The following is a 22,723-nucleotide window of genomic DNA, read 5'->3' as shown; positions in this document are numbered from 1 at the left end:
TTCCTCTACAACCACTGCAACTGCTCAGCTTTTCGGGGCTACCACAGAAACAACACTGCTCAAAACAAGGAAAGGAACACTTTTAAAGCACGTCACATCTCAATGGACAAACGTGGCATGCTGGATATCTGGACTTACATGCTGGAGATCATCTTCTCTGCCTCTGCCAGTGCTCATCCTGTTCCTCCTTGCACAAAGAAGCAGATACCGGTCCTGCTGATGGCTTAAGGACCTTCCACGGCCCTGTCCAGCTCTCCTAGATTAACTGCCTGTCTCCCGGAATCTCCTCCACGCTCGTGAGACTATGCTGGGAGACATAGCAACCCTGCTGGCAATGGCATGTATTGATGTGCCATGCTGGAGGAGTTAGACTGCCTGTGCAACCTCTGTAGGGTCCAGGGATCGCCTCATGCTACCAGTAGTGACACGGACGCTAGCCAAATGCAAAACTAGTGAAAAACGCTCTGAAAAATAAAAAGATGAGCAGGGAAAAAACTGTATGTCAGTGGCCTCCGCCTGTAAAACCATTTCTCTTTTGGGGGTCATCTCATTGTTGCCCGTCCAGTGCACCTGTTGTTGATTTCATTAACACCAAAGCAGCTGAAAGTGATTAACAAAGCCCTGTGCTACTTAACTGACCAGATCAATAGCCCTGGAGTTTCATTGACTTGATACTATACTCTGAGTAAAAAGTCTTCCTTGAATTTTTTGGAGCAGGGTTCATGAAGATCAGAGAGTTGTGAGAGCTTTGCCAGGCCATGCTGTTAAATGTGACACTTGTGCTTGGGCCAAGAATAAATGGAGTGAGAATTTCACAAGTAAGGTCCAGTGGAATTGAAGAGCAACAAAGACACCGACCACGAAGGGACTTGAACCCTCAATCTTCTGATCCGAAGTCAGACGCCTTATCCATTAGGCCACGCGGTCTGCCGCAGCTCTTGCTCAACTTTGTGGCATGCGGACTAGGCCACCGGTTAAGGTTGACCTCTGACCTTTTCCAATACTCGCTTTGCTCCAGTGGATTTGCTAGACAAGATGTGAAAATTTTGACTTGGTGCCAAGGTCATGCTTTAGGAAGGTCATTTGCAAGAGGTCCTAGGTGCACAGGGTTAATACAGCCCCTTCATGTTGCTAAGTGATTCCTAGAGCCCCACGTGTAGAGGACATTTCAAGAGGAAGGACAGGGAAGTTGGTGTCTCTTGTCAGGATGGCCGCGTGGTCTAAGGCGCCAGACTCAAGAGTTCCCTCTTCACATTGTGTGTGTGTTCTGGTCTCCAAATGGAGGCGTGGGTTCAAATCCCACTTCTGACAATCACATTTACTTTCCTCTACAACCACCGCAACCGCTCAGCTTTTCGGGGCTACCACAGAAACAACGCTGCTCAAAACAAGGAAAGGAACACTTTTAAAGCACGTCACATCTCAATGGACAAACGTGGCATGCTGGATATCTGGACTTACATGCTGGAGATCATCTTCTCTGCCTCTGCCAGTGCTCATCCTGTTCCTCCTTGCACAAAGAAGCAGATACCGGTCCTGCTGATGGCTTAAGGACCTTCCACGGCCCTGTCCAGCTCTCCTAGATTAACTGCCTGTCTCCCGGAATCTCCTCCACGCTCGTGAGACTATGCTGGGAGACATAGCAACCCTGCTGGCAATGGCATGTATTGATGTGCCATGCTGGAGGAGTTAGACTGCCTGTGCAACCTCTGTAGGGTCCAGGGATCGCCTCATGCTACCAGTAGTGACACGGACGCTAGCCAAATGCAAAACTAGTGAAAAACGCTCTGAAAAATAAAAAGATGAGCAGGGAAAAAACTGTATGTCAGTGGCCTCCGCCTGTAAAACCATTTCTCTTTTGGGGGTCATCTCATTGTTGCCCGTCCAGTGCACCTGTTGTTGATTTCATTAACACCAAAGCAGCTGAAAGTGATTAACAAAGCCCTGTGCTACTTAACTGACCAGATCAATAGCCCTGGAGTTTCATTGACTTGATACTATACTCTGAGTAAAAAGTCTTCCTTGAATTTTTTGGAGCAGGGTTCATGAAGATCAGAGAGTTGTGAGAGCTTTGCCAGGCCATGCTGTTAAATGTGACACTTGTGCTTGGGCCAAGAATAAATGGAGTGAGAATTTCACAAGTAAGGGCCAGTGGAATTGAAGAGCAACAAAGACACCGACCACGAAGGGACTTGAACCCTCAATCTTCTGATCCGAAGTCAGACGCCTTATCCATTAGGCCACGCGGTCTGCCGCAGCTCTTGCTCAACTTTGTGGCATGCGGACTAGGCCACCGGTTAAGGTTGACCTCTGACCTTTTCCAATACTCTCTTTGCTCCAGTGGATTTGCTAGACAAGATGTGAAAATTTTGACTTGGTGCCAAGGTCATGCTTTAGGAAGGTCATTTGCAAGAGGTCCTAGGTGCACAGGGTTAATACAGCCCCTTCATGATGCTAAGTGATTCCTAGAGCCCCACGTGTAGAGGACATTTCAAGAGGAAGGACAGGGAAGTTGGTGTCTCTTGTCAGGATGGCCGAGTGGTCTAAGGCGCCAGACTCAAGAGTTCCCTCTTCACATTGCGTGTGTGTTCTGGTCTCCAAATGGAGGCGTGGGTTCAAATCCCACTTCTGACAATCGCATTTACTTTCCTCTACAACCACCGCAACCGCTCAGCTTTTCGGGGCTACCACAGAAACAACACTGCTCAAAACAAGGAAAGGAACACTTTTAAAGCACGTCACATCTCAATCTACAAACGTGGCATGCTGGATATCTGGACTTACATGCTGGAGATCATCTTCTCTGCCTCTGCCAGTGCTCATCCTGTTCCTCCTTGCACAAAGAAGCAGATACCGGTCCTGCTGATGGCTTAAGGACCTTCCACGGCCCTGTCCAGCTCTCCTAGATTAACTGCCTTTCTCCCGGAATCTCCTCCACGCTCGTGAGACTATGCTGGGAGACATAGCAACCCTGCTGGCAATGGCATGTATTGATGTGCCATGCTGGAGGAGTTAGACTGCCTGTGCAACCTCTGTAGGGTCCAGGGATCGCCTCATGCTACCAGTAGTGACACGGACGCTAGCCAAATACAAAACTAGTGAAAAACGCTCTGAAAAATAAAAAGATGAACAGGGAAAAAACTGTATGTCAGTGGCCTCCGCCTGTAAAACCATTTCTCTTTTGGGGGTCATCTCATTGTTGCCCGTCCAGTGCACCTGTTGTTGATTTCATTAACACCAAAGCAGCTGAAAGTGATTAACAAAGCCCTGTGCTACTTAACTGACCAGATCAATAGCCCTGGAGTTTCATTGACTTGATACTATACTCTGAGTAAAAAGTCTTCCTTGAATTTTTTGGAGCAGGGTTCATGAAGATCAGAGAGTTGTGAGAGCTTTGCCAGGCCATGCTGTTAAATGTGACACTTGTGCTTGGGCCAAGAATAAATGGAGTGAGAATTTCACAAGTAAGGGCCAGTGGAATTGAAGAGCAACAAAGACACCGACCACGAAGGGACTTGAACCCTCAATCTTCTGATCCGAAGTCAGACGCCTTATCCATTAGGCCACGCGGTCTGCCGCAGCTCTTGCTCAACTTTGTGGCTTGCGGACTAGGCCACCGGTTAAGGTTGACCTCTGACCTTTTCCAATACTCGCTTTGCTCCAGTGGATTTGCTAGACAAGATGTGAAAAGTTTGACTTGGTGCCAAGGTCATGCTTTAGGAAGGTCATTTGCAAGAGGTCCTAGGTGCACAGGGTTAATACAGCCCCTTCATGTTGCTAAGTGATTCCTAGAGCCCCACGTGTAGAGGACATTTCAAGAGGAAGGACAGGGAAGTCGGTGTCTCTTGTCAGGATGGCCGAGTGGTCTAAGGCGCCAGACTCAAGAGTTCCCTCTTCACATTGCGTGTGTGTTCTGGTCTCCAAATGGAGGTGTGGGTTCAAATCCCACTTCTGACAATCACATTTACTTTCCTCTACAACCACCGCAACCGCTCAGCTTTTCGGGGCTACCACAGAAACAACACTGCTCAAAACAAGGAAAGGAACACTTTTAAAGCACGTCACATCTCAATGGACAAACGTGGCATGCTGGATATCTGGACTTACATGCTGGAGATCATCTTCTCTGCCTCTGCCAGTGCTCATCCTGTTCCTCCTTGCACAAAAAAGCAGATACCGGTCCTGCTGATGGCTTAAGGACCTTCCACGGCCCTGTCCAGCTCTCCTAGATTAACTGCTTGTCTCCCGGAATCTCCTCCACGCTCGTGAGACTATGCTGGGAGACATAGCAACCCTGCTGGCAATGGCATGTATTGATGTGCCATGCTGGAGGAGTTAGACTGCCTGTGCAACCTCTGTAGGGTCCAGGGATCGCCTCATGCTACCAGTAGTGACACGGACGCTAGCCAAATACAAAACTAGTGAAAAACGCTCTGAAAAATAAAAAGATGAGCAGGGAAAAAACTGTATGTCAGTGGCCTCCGCCTGTAAAACCATTTCTCTTTTGGGGGTCATCTCATTGTTGCCCGTCCAGTGCACCTGTTGTTGATTTCATTAACACCAAAGCAGCTGAAAGTGATTAACAAAGCCCTGTGCTACTTAACTGACCAGATCAATAGCCCTGAAGTTTCATTGACTTGATACTATACTCTGAGTAAAAAGTCTTCCTTGAATTTTTTGGAGCAGGGTTCATGAAGATCAGAGAGTTGTGAGAGCTTTGCCAGGCTATGCTGTTAAATGTGACACTTGTGCTTGGGCCAAGAATAAATGGAGTGAGAATTTCACAAGTAAGGGCCAGTGGAATTGAAGAGCAACAAAGACACCGACCACGAAGGGACTTGAACCCTCAATCTTCTGATCCGAAGTCAGACGCCTTATCCATTAGGCAACGCGGTCTGCCGCAGCTCTTGCTCATATTTGTGGCATGCGGACTAGGCCACCGGTTAAGGTTGACCTCTGACCTTTTCCAATACTCGCTTTGCTCCAGTGGATTTGCTAGACAAGATGTGAAAAGTTTGACTTGGTGCCAAGGTCATGCTTTAGGAAGGTCATTTGCAAGAGGTCCTAGGTGCACAGGGTTAATACAGCCCCTTCATGTTGCTAAGTGATTCCTAGAGCCCCACGTGTAGAGGACATTTCAAGAGGAAGGACAGGGAAGTCGGTGTCTCTTGTCAGGATGGCCGAGTGGTCTAAGGCGCCAGACTCAAGAGTTCTCTCTTCACATTGCGTGTGTATTCTGGTCTACAAATGGAGGCGTGGGTTCAAATCCCACTTCTGACAATCACATTTACTTTCCTCTACAACCACTGCAACTGCTCAGCTTTTCGGGGCTACCACAGAAACAACACTGCTCAAAACAAGGAAAGGAACACTTTTAAAGCACGTCACATCTCAATGGACAAACGTGGCATGCTGGATATCTGGACTTACATGCTGGAGATCATCTTCTCTGCCTCTGCCAGTGCTCATCCTGTTCCTCCTTGCACAAAGAAGCAGATACCGGTCCTGCTGATGGCTTAAGGACCTTCCACGGCCCTGTCCAGCTCTCCTAGATTAACTGCCTGTCTCCCGGAATCTCCTCCACGCTCGTGAGACTATGCTGGGAGACATAGCAACCCTGCTGGCAATGGCATGTATTGATGTGCCATGCTGGAGGAGTTAGACTGCCTGTGCAACCTCTGTAGGGTCCAGGGATCGCCTCATGCTACCAGTAGTGACACGGACGCTAGCCAAATGCAAAACTAGTGAAAAACGCTCTGAAAAATAAAAAGATGAGCAGGGAAAAAACTGTATGTCAGTGGCCTCCGCCTGTAAAACCATTTCTCTTTTGGGGGTCATCTCATTGTTGCCCGTCCAGTGCACCTGTTGTTGATTTCATTAACACCAAAGCAGCTGAAAGTGATTAACAAAGCCCTGTGCTACTTAACTGACCAGATCAATAGCCCTGGAGTTTCATTGACTTGATACTATACTCTGAGTAAAAAGTCTTCCTTGAATTTTTTGGAGCAGGGTTCATGAAGATCAGAGAGTTGTGAGAGCTTTGCCAGGCCATGCTGTTAAATGTGACACTTGTGCTTGGGCCAAGAATAAATGGAGTGAGAATTTCACAAGTAAGGTCCAGTGGAATTGAAGAGCAACAAAGACATCGACCACGAAGGGACTTGAACCCTCAATCTTCTGATCCGAAGTCAGACGCCTTATCCATTAGGCCACGCGGTCTGCCGCAGCTCTTGCTCAACTTTGTGGCATGCGGACTAGGCCACCGGTTAAGGTTGACCTCTGACCTTTTCCAATACTCGCTTTGCTCCAGTGGATTTGCTAGACAAGATGTGAAAATTTTGACTTGGTGCCAAGGTCATGCTTTAGGAAGGTCATTTGCAAGAGGTCCTAGGTGCACAGGGTTAATACAGCCCCTTCATGTTGCTAAGTGATTCCTAGAGCCCCACGTGTAGAGGACATTTCAAGAGGAAGGACAGGGAAGTTGGTGTCTCTTGTCAGGATGGCCGCGTGGTCTAAGGCGCCAGACTCAAGAGTTCCCTCTTCACATTGTGTGTGTGTTCTGGTCTCCAAATGGAGGCGTGGGTTCAAATCCCACTTCTGACAATCACATTTACTTTCCTCTACAACCACCGCAACCGCTCAGCTTTTCGGGGCTACCACAGAAACAACGCTGCTCAAAACAAGGAAAGGAACACTTTTAAAGCACGTCACATCTCAATGGACAAACGTGGCATGCTGGATATCTGGACTTACATGCTGGAGATCATCTTCTCTGCCTCTGCCAGTGCTCATCCTGTTCCTCCTTGCACAAAGAAGCAGATACCGGTCCTGCTGATGGCTTAAGGACCTTCCACGGCCCTGTCCAGCTCTCCTAGATTAACTGCCTTTCTCCCGGAATCTCCTCCACGCTCGTGAGACTATGCTGGGAGACATAGCAACCCTGCTGGCAATGGCATGTATTGATGTGCCATGCTGGAGGAGTTAGACTGCCTGTGCAACCTCTGTAGGGTCCAGGGATCGCCTCATGCTACCAGTAGTGACACGGACGCTAGCCAAATGCAAAACTAGTGAAAAACGCTCTGAAAAATAAAAAGATGAGCAGGGAAAAAACTGTATGTCAGTGGCCTCCGCCTGTAAAACCATTTCTCTTTTGGGGGTCATCTCATTGTTGCCCGTCCAGTGCACCTGTTGTTGATTTCATTAACACCAAAGCAGCTGAAAGTGATTAACAAAGCCCTGTGCTACTTAACTGACCAGATCAATAGCCCTGAAGTTTCATTGACTTGATACTATACTCTGAGTAAAAAGTCTTCCTTGAATTTTTTGGAGCAGGGTTCATGAAGATCAGAGAGTTGTGAGAGCTTTGCCAGGCTATGCTGTTAAATGTGACACTTGTGCTTGGGCCAAGAATAAATGGAGTGAGAATTTCACAAGTAAGGGCCAGTGGAATTGAAGAGCAACAAAGACACCGACCACGAAGGGACTTGAACCCTCAATCTTCTGATCCGAAGTCAGACGCCTTATCCATTAGGCAACGCGGTCTGCCGCAGCTCTTGCTCATATTTGTGGCATGCGGACTAGGCCACCGGTTAAGGTTGACCTCTGACCTTTTCCAATACTCGCTTTGCTCCAGTGGATTTGCTAGACAAGATGTGAAAAGTTTGACTTGGTGCCAAGGTCATGCTTTAGGAAGGTCATTTGCAAGAGGTCCTAGGTGCACAGGGTTAATACAGCCCCTTCATGTTGCTAAGTGATTCCTAGAGCCCCACGTGTAGAGGACATTTCAAGAGGAAGGACAGGGAAGTCGGTGTCTCTTGTCAGGATGGCCGAGTGGTCTAAGGCGCCAGACTCAAGAGTTCTCTCTTCACATTGCGTGTGTATTCTGGTCTACAAATGGAGGCGTGGGTTCAAATCCCACTTCTGACAATCACATTTACTTTCCTCTACAACCACTGCAACTGCTCAGCTTTTCGGGGCTACCACAGAAACAACACTGCTCAAAACAAGGAAAGGAACACTTTTAAAGCACGTCACATCTCAATGGACAAACGTGGCATGCTGGATATCTGGACTTACATGCTGGAGATCATCTTCTCTGCCTCTGCCAGTGCTCATCCTGTTCCTCCTTGCACAAAGAAGCAGATACCGGTCCTGCTGATGGCTTAAGGACCTTCCACGGCCCTGTCCAGCTCTCCTAGATTAACTGCCTGTCTCCCGGAATCTCCTCCACGCTCGTGAGACTATGCTGGGAGACATAGCAACCCTGCTGGCAATGGCATGTATTGATGTGCCATGCTGGAGGAGTTAGACTGCCTGTGCAACCTCTGTAGGGTCCAGGGATCGCCTCATGCTACCAGTAGTGACACGGACGCTAGCCAAATGCAAAACTAGTGAAAAACGCTCTGAAAAATAAAAAGATGAGCAGGGAAAAAACTGTATGTCAGTGGCCTCCGCCTGTAAAACCATTTCTCTTTTGGGGGTCATCTCATTGTTGCCCGTCCAGTGCACCTGTTGTTGATTTCATTAACACCAAAGCAGCTGAAAGTGATTAACAAAGCCCTGTGCTACTTAACTGACCAGATCAATAGCCCTGGAGTTTCATTGACTTGATACTATACTCTGAGTAAAAAGTCTTCCTTGAATTTTTTGGAGCAGGGTTCATGAAGATCAGAGAGTTGTGAGAGCTTTGCCAGGCCATGCTGTTAAATGTGACACTTGTGCTTGGGCCAAGAATAAATGGAGTGAGAATTTCACAAGTAAGGTCCAGTGGAATTGAAGAGCAACAAAGACACCGACCACGAAGGGACTTGAACCCTCAATCTTCTGATCCGAAGTCAGACGCCTTATCCATTAGGCCACGCGGTCTGCCGCAGCTCTTGCTCAACTTTGTGGCATGCGGACTAGGCCACCGGTTAAGGTTGACCTCTGACCTTTTCCAATACTCGCTTTGCTCCAGTGGATTTGCTAGACAAGATGTGAAAATTTTGACTTGGTGCCAAGGTCATGCTTTAGGAAGGTCATTTGCAAGAGGTCCTAGGTGCACAGGGTTAATACAGCCCCTTCATGATGCTAAGTGATTCCTAGAGCCCCACGTGTAGAGGACATTTCAAGAGGAAGGACAGGGAAGTCGGTGTCTCTTGTCAGGATGGCCGAGTGGTCTAAGGCGCCAGACTCAAGAGTTCCCTCTTCACATTGTGTGTGTGTTCTGGTCTCCAAATGGAGCGTGGGTTCAAATCCCACTTCTGACAATCGCATTTACTTTCCTCTACAACCACCGCAACCGCTCAGCTTTTCGGGGCTACCACAGAAACAACACTGCTCAAAACAAGGAAAGGAACACTTTTAAAGCACGTCACATCTCAATGGACAAACGTGGCATGCTGGATATCTGGACTTACATGCTGGAGATCATCTTCTCTGCCTCTGCCAGTGCTCATCCTGTTCCTCCTTGCACAAAAAAGCAGATACCGGTCCTGCTGATGGCTTAAGGACCTTCCACGGCCCTGTCCAGCTCTCCTAGATTAACTGCCTTTCTCCCGGAATCTCCTCCACGCTCGTGAGACTATGCTGGGAGACATATCAACCCTGCTGGCAATGGCATGTATTGATGTGCCATGCTGGAGGAGTTAGACTGCCTGTGCAACCTCTGTAGGGTCCAGGGATCGCCTCATGCTACCAGTAGTGACACGGACGCTAGCCAAATACAAAACTAGTGAAAAACGCTCTGAAAAATAAAAAGATGAACAGGGAAAAAACTGTATGTCAGTGGCCTCCGCCTGTAAAACCATTTCTCTTTTGGGGGTCATCTCATTGTTGCCCGTCCAGTGCACCTGTTGTTGATTTCATTAACACCAAAGCAGCTGAAAGTGATTAACAAAGCCCTGTGCTACTTAACTGACCAGATCAATAGCCCTGGAGTTTCATTGACTTGATACTATACTCTGAGTAAAAAGTCTTCCTTGAATTTTTTGGAGCAGGGTTCATGAAGATCAGAGAGTTGTGAGAGCTTTGCCAGGCCATGCTGTTAAATGTGACACTTGTGCTTGGGCCAAGAATAAATGGAGTGAGAATTTCACAAGTAAGGGCCAGTGGAATTGAAGAGCAACAAAGACACCGACCACGAAGGGACTTGAACCCTCAATCTTCTGATCCGAAGTCAGACGCCTTATCCATTAGGCCACGCGGTCTGCCGCAGCTCTTGCTCAACTTTGTGGCATGCGGACTAGGCCACCGGTTAAGGTTGACCTCTGACCTTTTCCAATACTCGCTTTGCTCCAGTGGATTTGCTAGACAAGATGTGAAACGTTTGACTTGGTGCCAAGGTCATGCTTTAGGAAGGTCATTTGCAAGAGGTCCTAGGTGCACAGGGTTAATACAGCCCCTTCATGTTGGTAAGCGATTCCTAGAGCCCCACGTGTAGAGGACATTTCAAGAGGAAGGACAGGGAAGTCGGTGTCTCTTGTCAGGATGGCCGAGTGGTCTAAGGCGCCAGACTCAAGAGTTCTCTCTTCACATTGTGTGTGTGTTCTGGTCTCCAAATGGAGGCGTGGGTTCAAATCCCCCTTCTGACAATCACATTTACTTTCCTCTACAACCACCGCAACCGCTCAGCTTTTCGGGGCTACCACAGAAACAACACTGCTCAAAACAAGGAAAGGAACACTTTTAAAGCACGTCACATCTCAATGGACAAACGTGGCATGCTGGATATCTGGACTTACATGCTGGATATCATCTTCTCTGCCTCTGCCAGTGCTCATCCTGTTCCTCTTTGCACAAAGAAGCAGATACCGGTCCTGCTGATGATTTAAGGACCTTCCACGGCCCTGTCCAGCTCTCCTAGATTAACTGCCTGTCTCCCGGAATCTCCTCCACGCTCGTGAGACTATGCTGGGAGACATAGCAACCCTTCTGGCAATGGCATGTATTGATGTGCCATGCTGGAGGAGTTAGACTGCCTGTGCAACCTCTGTGGGGTCCAGGGATCGCCTCATGCTACCAGTAGTGACACGGACGCTATCCAAATGCAAAACTAGTGAAAAACGGTCTGAAAAATAAACAGATGCGCAGGGAAAAAACTGTATGTCAGTGGCCTCCACCTGTAAAACCATTTCTCTTTTGGGGGTCATCTCATTGTTGCCCGTCCAGTGCACCTGTTGTTGATTTCATTAACACCAAAGCAGCTGAAAGTGATTAACAAAGCCCTGTGCTACTTAACTGACCAGATCAATAGCCCTGGAGTTTCATTGACTTGATACTATACTCTGAGTAAAAATTCTTCCTTGAATTTTTTTGGAGCAGGGTTCATAAGGATCAGAGAGTTGTGAAAGCTTTGCCAGGCCATGCTGTTAAATGTGACACTTGTGGTTGTGCCAAGAATAAATGGATTAAGAATTTCTCAGGTAAGGGCCAGTGGAATTGAAGAGCAACAAAGACACTGACCATGAAGCGACTTGAACCCTCAATCTTCTGATCCAAAAACAGATGCCTTATGCATTAGGCCATGCGGTCTGCCACAGCTCACTTTTAAGTTTGTGGTTTGTGGACCAGGCCACCAGTTAAGGTTCACTTCTGAAGATTTCGATTGCTCGGTTTGGTGCCGAGTGTTAATACAGCTCCTTCATGTTGGTAATTGATTAATAGAGCCCCACGTGTAGAGGAAACTTCAGGAGGAAGGAAAGACATGTTAGTGTCTCTTGTCAGAATGGCCGAGTGGTCTAAGGCGCCAGACTCAAGATTTCACATTGCGTGTGTGTTCTGGTCTTCAAAGGGAGGTATGTTTTCAAACCCCACTTCTAACAATCATCTTTAGATTGCTCTAGAACCACCACATCCCGTGAGCTTTTTGTGCTACCACAGAAACTACACTGCTCAAAATAAGCAAGCACATCACATCTCAATGGAGAATCGTGGCATGCTGGATATCTGGACTTACATGCTAGAGAACAATTTGTAGGGCTCTGCCAGTGCTCATCCTGTTCCTCCTTGCACAAAGGAGCAGATACCGGTCCTGCTGATGGCTTAAGGACCTTCCACGGCCCTGTCCAGCTCTCCTAGAGTAACTGCCTGTCTCCTGGAATCTCCTCCATGCTCTTGAGACTATGCTGGGAGACATAGCAAACCTTCTAGCAATGGCATGTATTGATGTGCCATGCTGGAGGAGTTGGACTGCTTGTGCAGCCTCTGTACTGTCCAGGTATCGCCTCATGCTACCAGTAGTGACACGGACGCTAGCCAAATGCAAAACTAGTGAAAAAGTCCGAAAAAAATGAGTAGGGAAACAAAATGTCAGTGGCCTCCACCTGTAAAACCATTTCTGTTTTGGGGGTTGTCTCATTGCTGCCCGTCTAGTGCTCCTGTTGTTGATTTCATTAACACCAAAGCTGCTGAAACTGATTAACAAACCCCTCTGCTATTTAGCTGACAAGATCAATAGCCCTGGAGTTTCATTGACTTGATACTATACTCTGAGTAAAAAGTCTTCCTGGAATATTTTGGAGCAGTGTTTATAACCATCAGAGAGTTGTGAGAGCTTTGCCAGGCCATGCTGTTAAATATGACACTTGTTGTTCTGGCAAGAATAAATAGTGTAAGAATTTCTTAAGTAAGGACCAGTGGAATTGTAGAGCAACACTGACCAGGAAGGGTCTTGAACCCTCCATCTTCTGATCAGATGTCAAGACACCTTATCCATTAGGCCACACGGTCTGCCACAGCTTGCTTTTAAGCTTGTGGTAAGTGGACCAGGCCACCAGTTAACGTTGACCTCTGACGTTTTCGATTGCTTGGTTTCCTCCAGTGGATTTGCTAGACAAGATCTGAAAAGTTTGACTTGGTGCCAAGGTCATGCTTTAAGAAGGGCATTTGCAAGAGGGCCTAGGTGCACAGTGTTAATACAGCTCCTTCATGTTGGTAATTGATTAATAGAGCCCCACGTGTAGAGGAAATTTCAAGAGGAAGGATATCTACCCTTATATGGACTGGGAAATGTGTTAGGAACATAAGGATTCCCCCTCGTTTGATGGAAATGATCAACCTACACAGGACTGGATTCAAAGACACCTTGAAAATCAAATTTAAAAAATGATGCAGCAGGTTAGTCTATTTTGCTGAAATTTCATTGCACCAACTCAAAATGGTACTTAGTAGTTTTAATGGCCCCCACGTGCTTTAATGCATGCCTGACAATGTCGGGCCAAGCTCCTGGTGACACGACGGATGGTGTCTTGGGGTTTTTCCTCCCAGATCTGGACCAGGGCATCATTGAGCTCCTGGACAGTCTGAGGTGCAACCTGGCAGTGTTGGATGGACCAAAACATGATTTGCCAGAGGTGTTCTATTGAATTTAGGTCAGCTGAGTGTGGGGGCCATTCAGTGGTATCAATTCCTTCAACCTCCAGGAACTGCCTGCATAATCTTGCCACATGAGGCTGGGCATTGTCGTGCGCCAGGAGGAACTCAGGACCCACTGCACCATCGTAGGGTTTGACAATGGGTCCAAGGATTTTATCCCAATACCTAATGGCAGTCAGGGTGCCATTGTCTAGTCTGCAGAGGTCTGTGCGTCCTTCCATGAATATTCCTCCCCAGACCATCACTGACCCACCACCAAAACAGTCATGCTGAATGAAGTTACAGGCAGCATAACATTCTCCACAGCTTCTCCAGACCCTTTCACGTCTGTCCCATGTGCTCAGGGTGAACCTGCTCTTATCTGTGAAAAGCACAGGATGCCAGTGGTAGACCTGCCAATTCTGGTGTTCAATGGAATATGCCAGTCGTGCTCCATGGTGCCAGAAAGTGAGCATAGGTCCCCTAGAGTACGTCGGGCGATCAGGCCACCCTCATGAAGATCTATTATTTATATAGGTTTTTTTTTTTACCATTCACTTTTATTGTTATCAGAAGGAATATAAATATCCTGATAGCAATATGTAGTGACAGGTATTCTTTTCTGAGAAATCTGTGGGCTATTAGACTTTGAATCTCTCCTCTGCCCTTAAAGAATCTGCTAACCCCAAGATCAGTGTGATCAGATGCTTTCCCAATTTTAAAATGGCACTGTTTTTATCTGGTGAAACGGAAATGATGAAATGCTTGTAGCTTCTTTTCTCTTACACCATAAAGATGATTGGTGGCATTCAGTCTCCGATCACTTCTATTGTCAGCCCGCGGAACTGCCGGCTGCATTTTTGGGTTCCCCGGTGGGAAAGCCCAAGAAAACCTTGGAAGGTGGCAAGAGGAGGTAAGTCCTCTCCTGCTGCTTTTAAAAGCGATCCAGTGGCTAATTTGTGGCTAGGATTGTTTTTAAATGGAAGCCAACTACCAGCTGAAAAAAAACGATACCAGGATGATGCCTGTATCTGTAGACATCATCCCGGTATAACCACTCAAAGTCTAGTGATTTACCAGTATGTTGCTGGTCCATGTTGGGCATATATGTAACAGCAGAGATCACGGGCATATGATAAGAGTTGGGTCTATGGACTAATATGACCATATATTGACGGATCCCCATTCATCTGTTTTTGGCGTACAAGTTTGGATCAGATGCCAGTTTTTTTCTTCCCTGGATATCACACAAAATTCCTCTTGTGCTTTCTTTTGTTCCATAAAGATCTGTAAACAATAACAATACCATTACCACACTTCAAATACTGTCACCACTTGTTGGTTAATGATGAGCTCAGTTACTTTCACAGCTCAAGTGCATGTATTCCAGAAAGTTAATCTTTCACAATTTTGCCTTTAAAGGGATCCTGTCGCTTTGTTGAAAAAAAAAAAAAGATGGAATGAGAGCCAGCCTGTAAGAGAAGAAGTGGTATATTTATCTTTCAAATAGTGGCGAGTAAATGCTTTGCTTGCAGAGGTATGGGTATCATCTGACATTTTGTGGCGTGTTGGATCACGTTTCCTGCTGCCATATTCCTCCAGCCATCGTGTCTTGTAGTGACATAGGGAGGGACCACTGTGAGTAGTAGGGTACATGGTATTCGATACACCAAGAAGTGCTGGATAACAGCAGTCTGGGGCTTTGCAAGTGTGAAGAAGATACGTAGATCACTTCTTCTGGTTTTTAACATAGCGACAGGGTAAAAATCCCAATCCTAGCATTAGGGGTCCATTCTCACCTTGCTGTTCTGGTGTGTTGCGTTCATGTGTATTATGTTGCATTTTAGACCCACAGCGCGTTAGTTAAACTTTCCCATACACTTTTCTCTTGTCAGCAGCATTTTTGCAGAAAAATTGTTTGATTCATGTGAACGTGTTAAGTGTATCAAGTGCTTGGGTGTTAATTCAATTTATTAGCTGGAATTCTGGCCATGGAAATGAGTTAATGCTCAAGAGCTTAGCTTGACGCGCCCAGTGTTAGTGTGCGTTTAGACATGTTCTGCCAAAACACAGATGCTCCTGGATGCGCTGGGGGTGGGGAGTTTCTTCGTCTGCCTCTAAATGCCCCTGCCTCCAAACTCGAGAGACCCGTAAGAGCCGCTGCTCTTGTGCATATCGCTGGAACGCAATCTGGCTCCATTAAGCATAATGGGCTGGGGGGGGGGGGGGGGGGAGTATGAAGGTGTAGCACTAACCCCTTAGAAGTTGCTGAGTTTTGGGTCGCCCTAAGCGCTGCACAGCCAGGCAACACACATTTTCCACACTGGAGTCAAAGAACAGTCCTTGAGCTTGGCTTTGTGATTTTATTAAGGGGTTAAGAACTTGGATGGGGTATATGAGATGCCTGAAGAACTGTAGAACTTGAGGACAACCCCTTAGCAACTATGTAAAAAGTGCGGATGGCAACAGGCTCTTCCTTCAGAGAGCACTAAAGGCTCTTTGGTGTACCTCCTCAGACACCGCATGATTTCTGTTCATCCAGCTGCCTGAGGGTATTCCTGGGTAAGGGGGCCCAGAAGCTGCCAATTTAGCCCAAGCAGTCCCAAATCAGAAGATAGTTGGGTCTTTTACCCAGCTTCCCTCTTGGCTTATCAGACCCAGGAGGTGTAAAAGTATTCACACTGTTCTTTCCTGCGAGCTTAGTGGGTTTGTGGCTGCCTTCAGGCCTTTTGCTGGGCTGGCTCCTTCCCTGCTGCTCAGGATGTCCTCCCCAGGAGACAGTGGCACGGTGGAGGTCCTCTTTTTCAGCAATCTGCCTATAGGTAAGCTTTGCCACATTTGAGGGTTGCCCTGGTCACCATGCCCAGCCTCCTCCCAGGGGATTGGCTAAAGTTCCTCAAATATGCAGCTCTGAGTCTCCCCCCCTCCTCCCACTCCCTCCTCCAGAAAGCTCTCAGGCTTCTCCAAAAGCCCTGATCTGTTAAGAGCCTCCCAGCCTGTCCTGAGGTGAACTCCTGCCTCACTCACAGGCTGACTCATCCCAGGCTGCTAGTCAGCCTCTGCCTAAAGAAAAACAAAGTAGCTTATCTAGATAACCTGGAGGATGTTACAAAGGTATAAACCTTCAGCCGTTTCAATCACTTTAAGGCAGTTCCTTCATGTGAATTGACTGCCAATACATGAAGCCTTCGTTGATTTTTTTTTTTGTCTGCTGGTTCATGTCGATGAACATGTGTCTTTGTTCTACCTATCCATGTAACGATTAATGCAGTTATTGATTCGTGAAAATGTATTCTTTTACTTTCAATGCTTTTTATTGTTTTTTTGTGTAAAGTACAAAAAACGGGTACAAAAGTGATAACCAGTATGTGGTCGGACATCATACCATTATGAATCATGAAAGAAAGTATGATAAGAGAAACACGTCTGAATGTCAAACAAACAAATGTTGGATTTGTGTCAATGTGGCCATTGGTAGGGGATATCCCTTCATAATGCAAGAGCATCAGTAGCATCCAAGGGACACACTGTATTTGAACATGCAAGTTACATCAAACTTCACAGACAAAACAGTTTTCTCATCAGATGAAAGCTGTATAAGAGATATTCTAGAGAGACAGGCATAATATAGAGTGCGTTTTCGATGTTAGGATGAAAAATCGTTCAGAAGTCGAACCATGCATGGCCTGCATTAGGCGGAAATCTCGCAGCTTGGAAACAAGATCTCCCTGGAAGGCAGAGGTGACGTGGCCTTCCCAGGACACATCTGTGCAGCTGAGGCAAGCTCACCACTGCCTTGAGGAACCTGGAAGTACAATCGGAGTCAGGGGGAAAAAATTATATGCTTAAAAAAAGTTGATATTTTATGAACAGCAAGCAAAGTAGCAAAAAAAAAAAAAAAAAGGAGATTCTGTATTTGAGAGGGAAAAGGTCTGCTTTTAAGTGGCATCAAGTGTCACTGCTTTAAGCTGTTCATACACAGTCACTATGGGATTAGTTTTTTGTATTCTGCAAAAAAAACTGATAGAGAACAGCAGGACCAATCTCCCCCTCCATTCCATATCCCCAATGCAGTTAGGGATTTTGCAGAGCAGTGTAGGCAGATAGTGCACGTGCCAGTTTTCAGTGTATTTCCACCCTGAGCATTTCCTCCCTATCACATCTAAGCAGCCCATGTGACTATAGAGTCACACATGTGGGTGAATACACAGTGGTAAAATGACAGCCCACTCCCTCCCTCCTCCTCCATGCCCACTAGCTAGCTAAACACAATGGGGGGCGGATATTATATCTTGATTGATGGAGGCTTCACATTTCCTGTTATTCTAATACACAAACTGGAGGGCTGTAACACAGCCTGTGACTGGCAGAATTCCGCCCACACCATGTTATTGCCAAAAAATAATATAGATTTGTTTTCAAATATATACTTGCATGACAATTTATAACAGTTTGTTGATATTAATTATTTATTTTACTCTGTATCCCAAAGGCTGTTTTTTTTTTTTTTTTTTTTTTACATGTGACCAGTAGCAGAGGACTAGAAGCTCCTGCTGCCACTGTTTCCCTGCAGACAGGCTGGGAAAGATCTGGGTCATGTGACAGCTGTATATCGATTAGGACAAAGTTACTGTCAAGGTCCTACCTTTTTACCAGAGGTTATGTTACTCCATGTGCTGGCATCCATCTTGGATTTCTGCAGAGCATGGTGGGAATCTTTTATGCCTTCAGGTCTCTGAGGTCCATCCCCCAGAGGGGTGTGGCTGATGACATATAAGCCTGTGTTCCGCACATGCTCTTTGCACTTGTGTCTTTGTGTTGTTGTTACTCTGTTCTGACTCTCGTGACTCTCTTGGAATGTGACTCGGCTTGTGACCTGACCATTCTTTGTGTTCTCCTTTGATCTGACCCTCCGTTGCTGAACCCGGCTCGTGACCTGTGATTCTTGTCTGCTGTCCTGTACCGTTTTGTCTCATTGTTGTTGACCCGGCCTGCCCGACTACTCTATTGTCTTTAACACTAGCTACACGCCATTGGCGGCGGCCATTACCGCAGCTGGGGTGCCTCGGGGGCCGCGACCTGGTTCCTGGCTGCGTCAAGTCCATCCCCACCATCAGGGGCCCTGGTGAAGGGCAGCCTGGGACTTAGACTCCGCGCCCTGAGGGACTTCGGTCTGTGGGTGGTGGTTGTCGTCAGCCTGTGCGTTACATTGTTATTAGGCCTGCCTGTCCGTTTCCCAGCTCCTGCCCTGACAGTTACTTAGATTGTTTTTTGAAAAAAATAATTACAGTGCAATCATCCACATACAGTAAAGAGAAGGGAAAATGAAAATTAAGCTGTGTTCATTTGGTATCACTTTAAGGGATGAGCATGCTAACTTTTCAGAGATAATTCACTAAGCCCAGAAAAAAATATGTTGGCTTTGTTGTGAAGCTCATTAAACTTCAAAGCTTCTACTCAAACCTAAAGACAAAGCAAAGCCACATACCACCGACCAGCCGTGATCGTATAGTGGTTAGTACTCTGCGTTGTGGCCGCAGCAACCCCGGTTCGAATCCGGGTCACGGCACCTTTTTTTTTTTTTAATCAGCACTCATGCTATATTATTGTTTACTTTGTATAGTATGAAAAGAGCCCTGCAGCTAAAAGTTGTACATATAAAGCCTAACTTTTCAAAAGGGAATGATTGAAGTGAATCTGCAACATTCTAGCTAGCATGGAAAGAACTTGTTCACATATTGGAGTAAATGAGGAAAGACACTAAGGCTACGTTCACACTAGCGTTGTGTGCAGAAGGCAGAAAGGCGTTTGGGAAGCGTTTTTACCGCTTTCCAAACGCCTCGGACAATTCTGCACATTGCAGCACATAGTGCTGTTCTAACGGGAGTGTTAGCATCGCAGCGCGGGAAAATGGACGCCTCTGGTCAAGTCAGGAGGCGTTGAAGCCTCCTATTCTAGATTATGGTGCCGCTCTGCAAACGCCCGGCCGGCGTTTGCGGTGTGGTTGCGACGCGTTTGCGGAGCGGTAACACCATTCAAACTTCGTTATATTGTTTGTGGGGCGTTTTTAACGCTTGGCAAACGCCTAGCAACCGCTGCTGAACCGCGCATGTGGCGTTCACGGAGTATTTGCCAAGCGTTAAAAAAAACGCTCCGCAAACGCCGGACCGCTTGCCAAATGCTATAGGGGCGTTTGGCAAGAGTTGGTAAAACAGTCAAGTGTGAACGAGCCCTTAGTCCTCATGCACACGGGACGTTTTTACAGCGGCTGTTTTTGGCTTTTGACTTTTTTTTCTACAGCCAGTAAACCCCCCAACATGTTATCCTATGTGTCCATACACACAGACTGTAATCAGAGTTGTTTGGCAGGGGCATTTTTTGGCTGGAAAAAAAACCCAGAACTAGTGGGTTTCTAGAGGGGTTTTTTAGCTTTAAAAATGCTCTAACGCTGAAAAAAACGGCATAACGCGGTAAACCAGTGTTTTTGGACTTTTTTTGAGCAAAAAAAAAAAAAAACGCTAAAAATTGCAAACGTGAAAAAACGAGGCAAACCGCTAATGCAAAAATGCTGAAAAAAAGCTTTTTGATAATGGTAATTGACTAATAGACTTCCATGAGTAGAGTATATTTCAAGAGCAAGGACAGAAAATATGATGTGTTTTGTCAGGATGGCCGAGTAGTCTAAGGTGCCAGATTCAAGTGTTGGTTCTCCATGTTGCATGAGTGTTCTGGTCTCTGAATGGAGGTGTGGGATCAGGTCCCACTTCTGACAACCAGTTTTAACATTTAGATCTTCTCTGGAATGACCACAACCATTCTGGTTCTTATGCTATCACAGGACCTACATAACAAAGAGTTGTGAGCTTTGCGAGGCTATGCTGTTAAATCTGACATTGGTGGTTTTGCCACGATCAAACGGAGCAAGAATTTGCAAGTAATGACCACTGGAATTGAAGAAGAGCAATAAAATTGATCGCAAATGGACTTGAACACTCAACCTGCTAGTCTGAAGTCAGATACCTTATCTACTAAGCCACATGAACTGCCACAGGTCTGTTATGTTTTTGATGTGTGGATGTTTTTGGTGCGTGGATCAGGCAATCAGTTCAAAACGACCCCTGGATTCTTCGGTTACTTGGTTTGCTCGAGCAGATTTGGTAAAAAAGATCTGAAAAAGGTTGACTTTGTTCCAAAATCATGCTTTAGGAAGTGCATTTGCAAGAGGGCCTAGGTGCAGAGTGTTAATACAGCTCTTTGGTAATGGAAATTGACCAATAGAGTTCCACAAGTAGAGGATATGTCGGGGATCGCCGCAGCCCTGGGCTCGGCGCAGTGCACCGCCCTGTGCAGGGACGTGGGCACTGGGACCTGGCCGACCGCGGCAATCGAGTTCGCGCATGCGCAGTGGAGATCGCGGGCGGGCACGCGCGTGGCACCAATGACAGCACAGGGCGGGATATTTAAATGGCCCTGAGCTGTCATTCAGTGCCTTCTGGTCTTCCCTGTATTCCTGAACCTGCGAACCTGTGCCTTGTAAGTTATTGACCCGGATTGTACCTGACCTTGCTATATTCTCCTGTACTGACCCTTGCTTTGCCTGACCTCTCTCCTGGATGCCCCCTATTGGATCTGACCTGCTGTTGCTGACCTGGCGTGTGACCCGACTATTCTCTGCCCGCTGCCTTGTACCGCACCGTCCTCTTAGTTACCGACCCAGCCTGCCTGACTTCGCACTTGCTCAGCCATCCATCCATCCATCCCTCTCAGCGGGGTCTTCAGACCTCCTCATATCAGGCTCTCCTCCGTGGGAGCCCCCGGCGTATACCACTACCACTGACGGGTATACCCAGTAGCCACGACCTGGTCTCAGGGTGCTCCAAGTCCATCCCCACCATCAGGGGCCCTGGTGAACAAGTGCCCTGGGGCTTAGATTCCGTGCTCTGGGGACGCCTACTCAGTGGAGCGCTGGTGGTACCACCGGGCGGTCCCTTACAGGGTATTTTAAGAGGAAATGTCTTCTCAGGATGGCCAATTGAACTTCAAGAGTTGTTTCTTCACATTGCATTGGTGTTCTGGTCTCTCAATGGAGGCATGGGCTCAAATCCCACTTCTGAAAACCATTTTTCACATTTAGATTGCTCTAGAATGACCACAACCATTGTGGTTCTCGTGCTACCACAGAATCTACGTAACTTTCAGAGTTGTGAGAGCTTTGCCAGACCATGCTGTTAAATCTGACATTTGTGGTTGTGCCGACATTAAACGGAGCAAGAATTTTCAAATAATAGCCACTGGAATTGAAGAGTAGCAAGATCACCAACCATGAAGGGACTTAAACTCTCAATTTTCTGATTTGAAGTCAGGTGCCTTATCCATTAGGCCACGCGGTCTGCCACAAGTCACTTTTCTTTTTGTGGAATGTGGATGAAGTAACAAGTTCAAGATGACCTCTGACCATTAGGCCACAGCTCAGCAGTTTTTAAAGCATCACTGATAGAAAATTTAGTCTACCGAAGCCCATCACCGTTTTGATATATATGGTATCTATTTTCTTGCTGCAACCTCACCTTTTAAACTTTACAAAAAAACTGGGTGATATAAAATCGGGTTTGTAAGCGAAGTTAACGTTTGTGTAATTGTAACTCTGCACTTGATCAACCTTTGAGCTAATATCATGTGATATTTGCAACAGCCACTATTTTATTCTCCAGAGTGTCTGCCTTCCGAAAATATATGTTTTGGGGATTTAATTAGGGTTACCACCCATCCTGGATTCACCTGGACAGTCTGGGTTTTGAGTCTTGTGTCCGGGTTTCAGACCGCCTGAAACCCAGACACATTACACAGCTCCGTCTGTGGTTCTTCAGTTGGGTTGTTGGCTGCAGTTGTAAGCCGAGAGTGTCTCACACTGCCCAGGGCCAGCACAGTTCCCCTCTCCTCCCTCTGCACAAACAGGAGAGGAGAGAAAGAGCTGGATATGTTCCTCCTCCTCCCGCCCCTCTCCTCCTGTGCCTGCCCCACCCACACTCTAGTCTTGGCAGTGCTGTGTCTCAGAAAGGAGATAAGCAGGTGGGAAGTTTTAAGCCCAGCAGTAGGCAAGCACATGGTGGATGAAAGATGCCGATGGCTGAGCTTCCATCCTGGGTGAGCAAATTCACCGTCCATTCATTGCCTGTGAATGAAGTCTCCCCACCCTTTCCCTTCTCTCTCCTTCCTTTGAATCAGTACACTGATTCACACATGTGCGGTGTGGATTGAAGCTCAGGTTTCACAGCAAATTCATACAGTAGTTGTTCACATTAGGTTTACATCAGATTCAGGACAGGATTAGCTCAGGATCTTATTCACACATACGCAGTTTAGAAACGATTCCTATAGAAGTCAATAGCCT

General features: G+C 46.8%; 15 non-coding genes across 15 annotated transcripts; 7 read left to right on the top strand and 8 right to left on the bottom strand.

Annotated features, from left to right (window-relative positions):
• Positions 1-854: 854 nt before the first annotated feature.
• TRNAR-UCG (transfer RNA arginine (anticodon UCG)) lies at positions 855-927 on the bottom strand. The gene has a single exon. It is a non-coding gene; the product is annotated as a tRNA-Arg (tRNA).
• A 1,250-nt stretch (positions 928-2,177) lies between these two features.
• Positions 2,178-2,250, bottom strand: TRNAR-UCG (transfer RNA arginine (anticodon UCG)). Its single transcript has one exon. It is a non-coding gene; the product is annotated as a tRNA-Arg (tRNA).
• Positions 2,251-2,524: 274 nt separating this feature from the next.
• Positions 2,525-2,634, top strand: TRNAL-CAA (transfer RNA leucine (anticodon CAA)). Its single transcript has 2 exons — positions 2,525-2,562; positions 2,589-2,634. It is a non-coding gene; the product is annotated as a tRNA-Leu (tRNA).
• An 866-nt stretch (positions 2,635-3,500) lies between these two features.
• TRNAR-UCG (transfer RNA arginine (anticodon UCG)) lies at positions 3,501-3,573 on the bottom strand. Its single transcript has one exon. It is a non-coding gene; the product is annotated as a tRNA-Arg (tRNA).
• Positions 3,574-3,847: 274 nt separating this feature from the next.
• TRNAL-CAA (transfer RNA leucine (anticodon CAA)) lies at positions 3,848-3,957 on the top strand. Its single transcript has 2 exons — positions 3,848-3,885; positions 3,912-3,957. It is a non-coding gene; the product is annotated as a tRNA-Leu (tRNA).
• An 866-nt stretch (positions 3,958-4,823) lies between these two features.
• TRNAR-UCG (transfer RNA arginine (anticodon UCG)) lies at positions 4,824-4,896 on the bottom strand. The gene has a single exon. It is a non-coding gene; the product is annotated as a tRNA-Arg (tRNA).
• A 274-nt stretch (positions 4,897-5,170) lies between these two features.
• TRNAL-CAA (transfer RNA leucine (anticodon CAA)) lies at positions 5,171-5,280 on the top strand. Its single transcript has 2 exons — positions 5,171-5,208; positions 5,235-5,280. It is a non-coding gene; the product is annotated as a tRNA-Leu (tRNA).
• An 866-nt stretch (positions 5,281-6,146) lies between these two features.
• TRNAR-UCG (transfer RNA arginine (anticodon UCG)) lies at positions 6,147-6,219 on the bottom strand. The gene has a single exon. It is a non-coding gene; the product is annotated as a tRNA-Arg (tRNA).
• A 1,250-nt stretch (positions 6,220-7,469) lies between these two features.
• Positions 7,470-7,542, bottom strand: TRNAR-UCG (transfer RNA arginine (anticodon UCG)). Its single transcript has one exon. It is a non-coding gene; the product is annotated as a tRNA-Arg (tRNA).
• Positions 7,543-7,816: 274 nt separating this feature from the next.
• On the top strand, positions 7,817-7,926 carry TRNAL-CAA (transfer RNA leucine (anticodon CAA)). The gene is made up of 2 exons: positions 7,817-7,854; positions 7,881-7,926. It is a non-coding gene; the product is annotated as a tRNA-Leu (tRNA).
• An 866-nt stretch (positions 7,927-8,792) lies between these two features.
• On the bottom strand, positions 8,793-8,865 carry TRNAR-UCG (transfer RNA arginine (anticodon UCG)). The gene has a single exon. It is a non-coding gene; the product is annotated as a tRNA-Arg (tRNA).
• A 274-nt stretch (positions 8,866-9,139) lies between these two features.
• TRNAL-CAA (transfer RNA leucine (anticodon CAA)) lies at positions 9,140-9,248 on the top strand. The gene is made up of 2 exons: positions 9,140-9,177; positions 9,204-9,248. It is a non-coding gene; the product is annotated as a tRNA-Leu (tRNA).
• An 866-nt stretch (positions 9,249-10,114) lies between these two features.
• Positions 10,115-10,187, bottom strand: TRNAR-UCG (transfer RNA arginine (anticodon UCG)). Its single transcript has one exon. It is a non-coding gene; the product is annotated as a tRNA-Arg (tRNA).
• Positions 10,188-10,461: 274 nt separating this feature from the next.
• TRNAL-CAA (transfer RNA leucine (anticodon CAA)) lies at positions 10,462-10,571 on the top strand. Its single transcript has 2 exons — positions 10,462-10,499; positions 10,526-10,571. It is a non-coding gene; the product is annotated as a tRNA-Leu (tRNA).
• An 8,258-nt stretch (positions 10,572-18,829) lies between these two features.
• Positions 18,830-18,901, top strand: TRNAH-GUG (transfer RNA histidin (anticodon GUG)). Its single transcript has one exon. It is a non-coding gene; the product is annotated as a tRNA-His (tRNA).
• The last annotated feature ends 3,822 nt before the right edge of the window (positions 18,902-22,723 follow it).

Source organism: Staurois parvus, unplaced genomic scaffold (genome assembly GCF_062004578.1).
Source record: "Staurois parvus isolate SC_StPar_1 unplaced genomic scaffold, SC_StPar_1.0 ptg000691l, whole genome shotgun sequence".
In the NCBI taxonomy this organism is placed as follows: Eukaryota; Metazoa; Chordata; class Amphibia; order Anura; family Ranidae; genus Staurois; species Staurois parvus.
The sequence above is the reverse complement of the archived record's forward strand: the minus strand, read 5'-3'. Positions and strand labels throughout refer to the sequence as shown.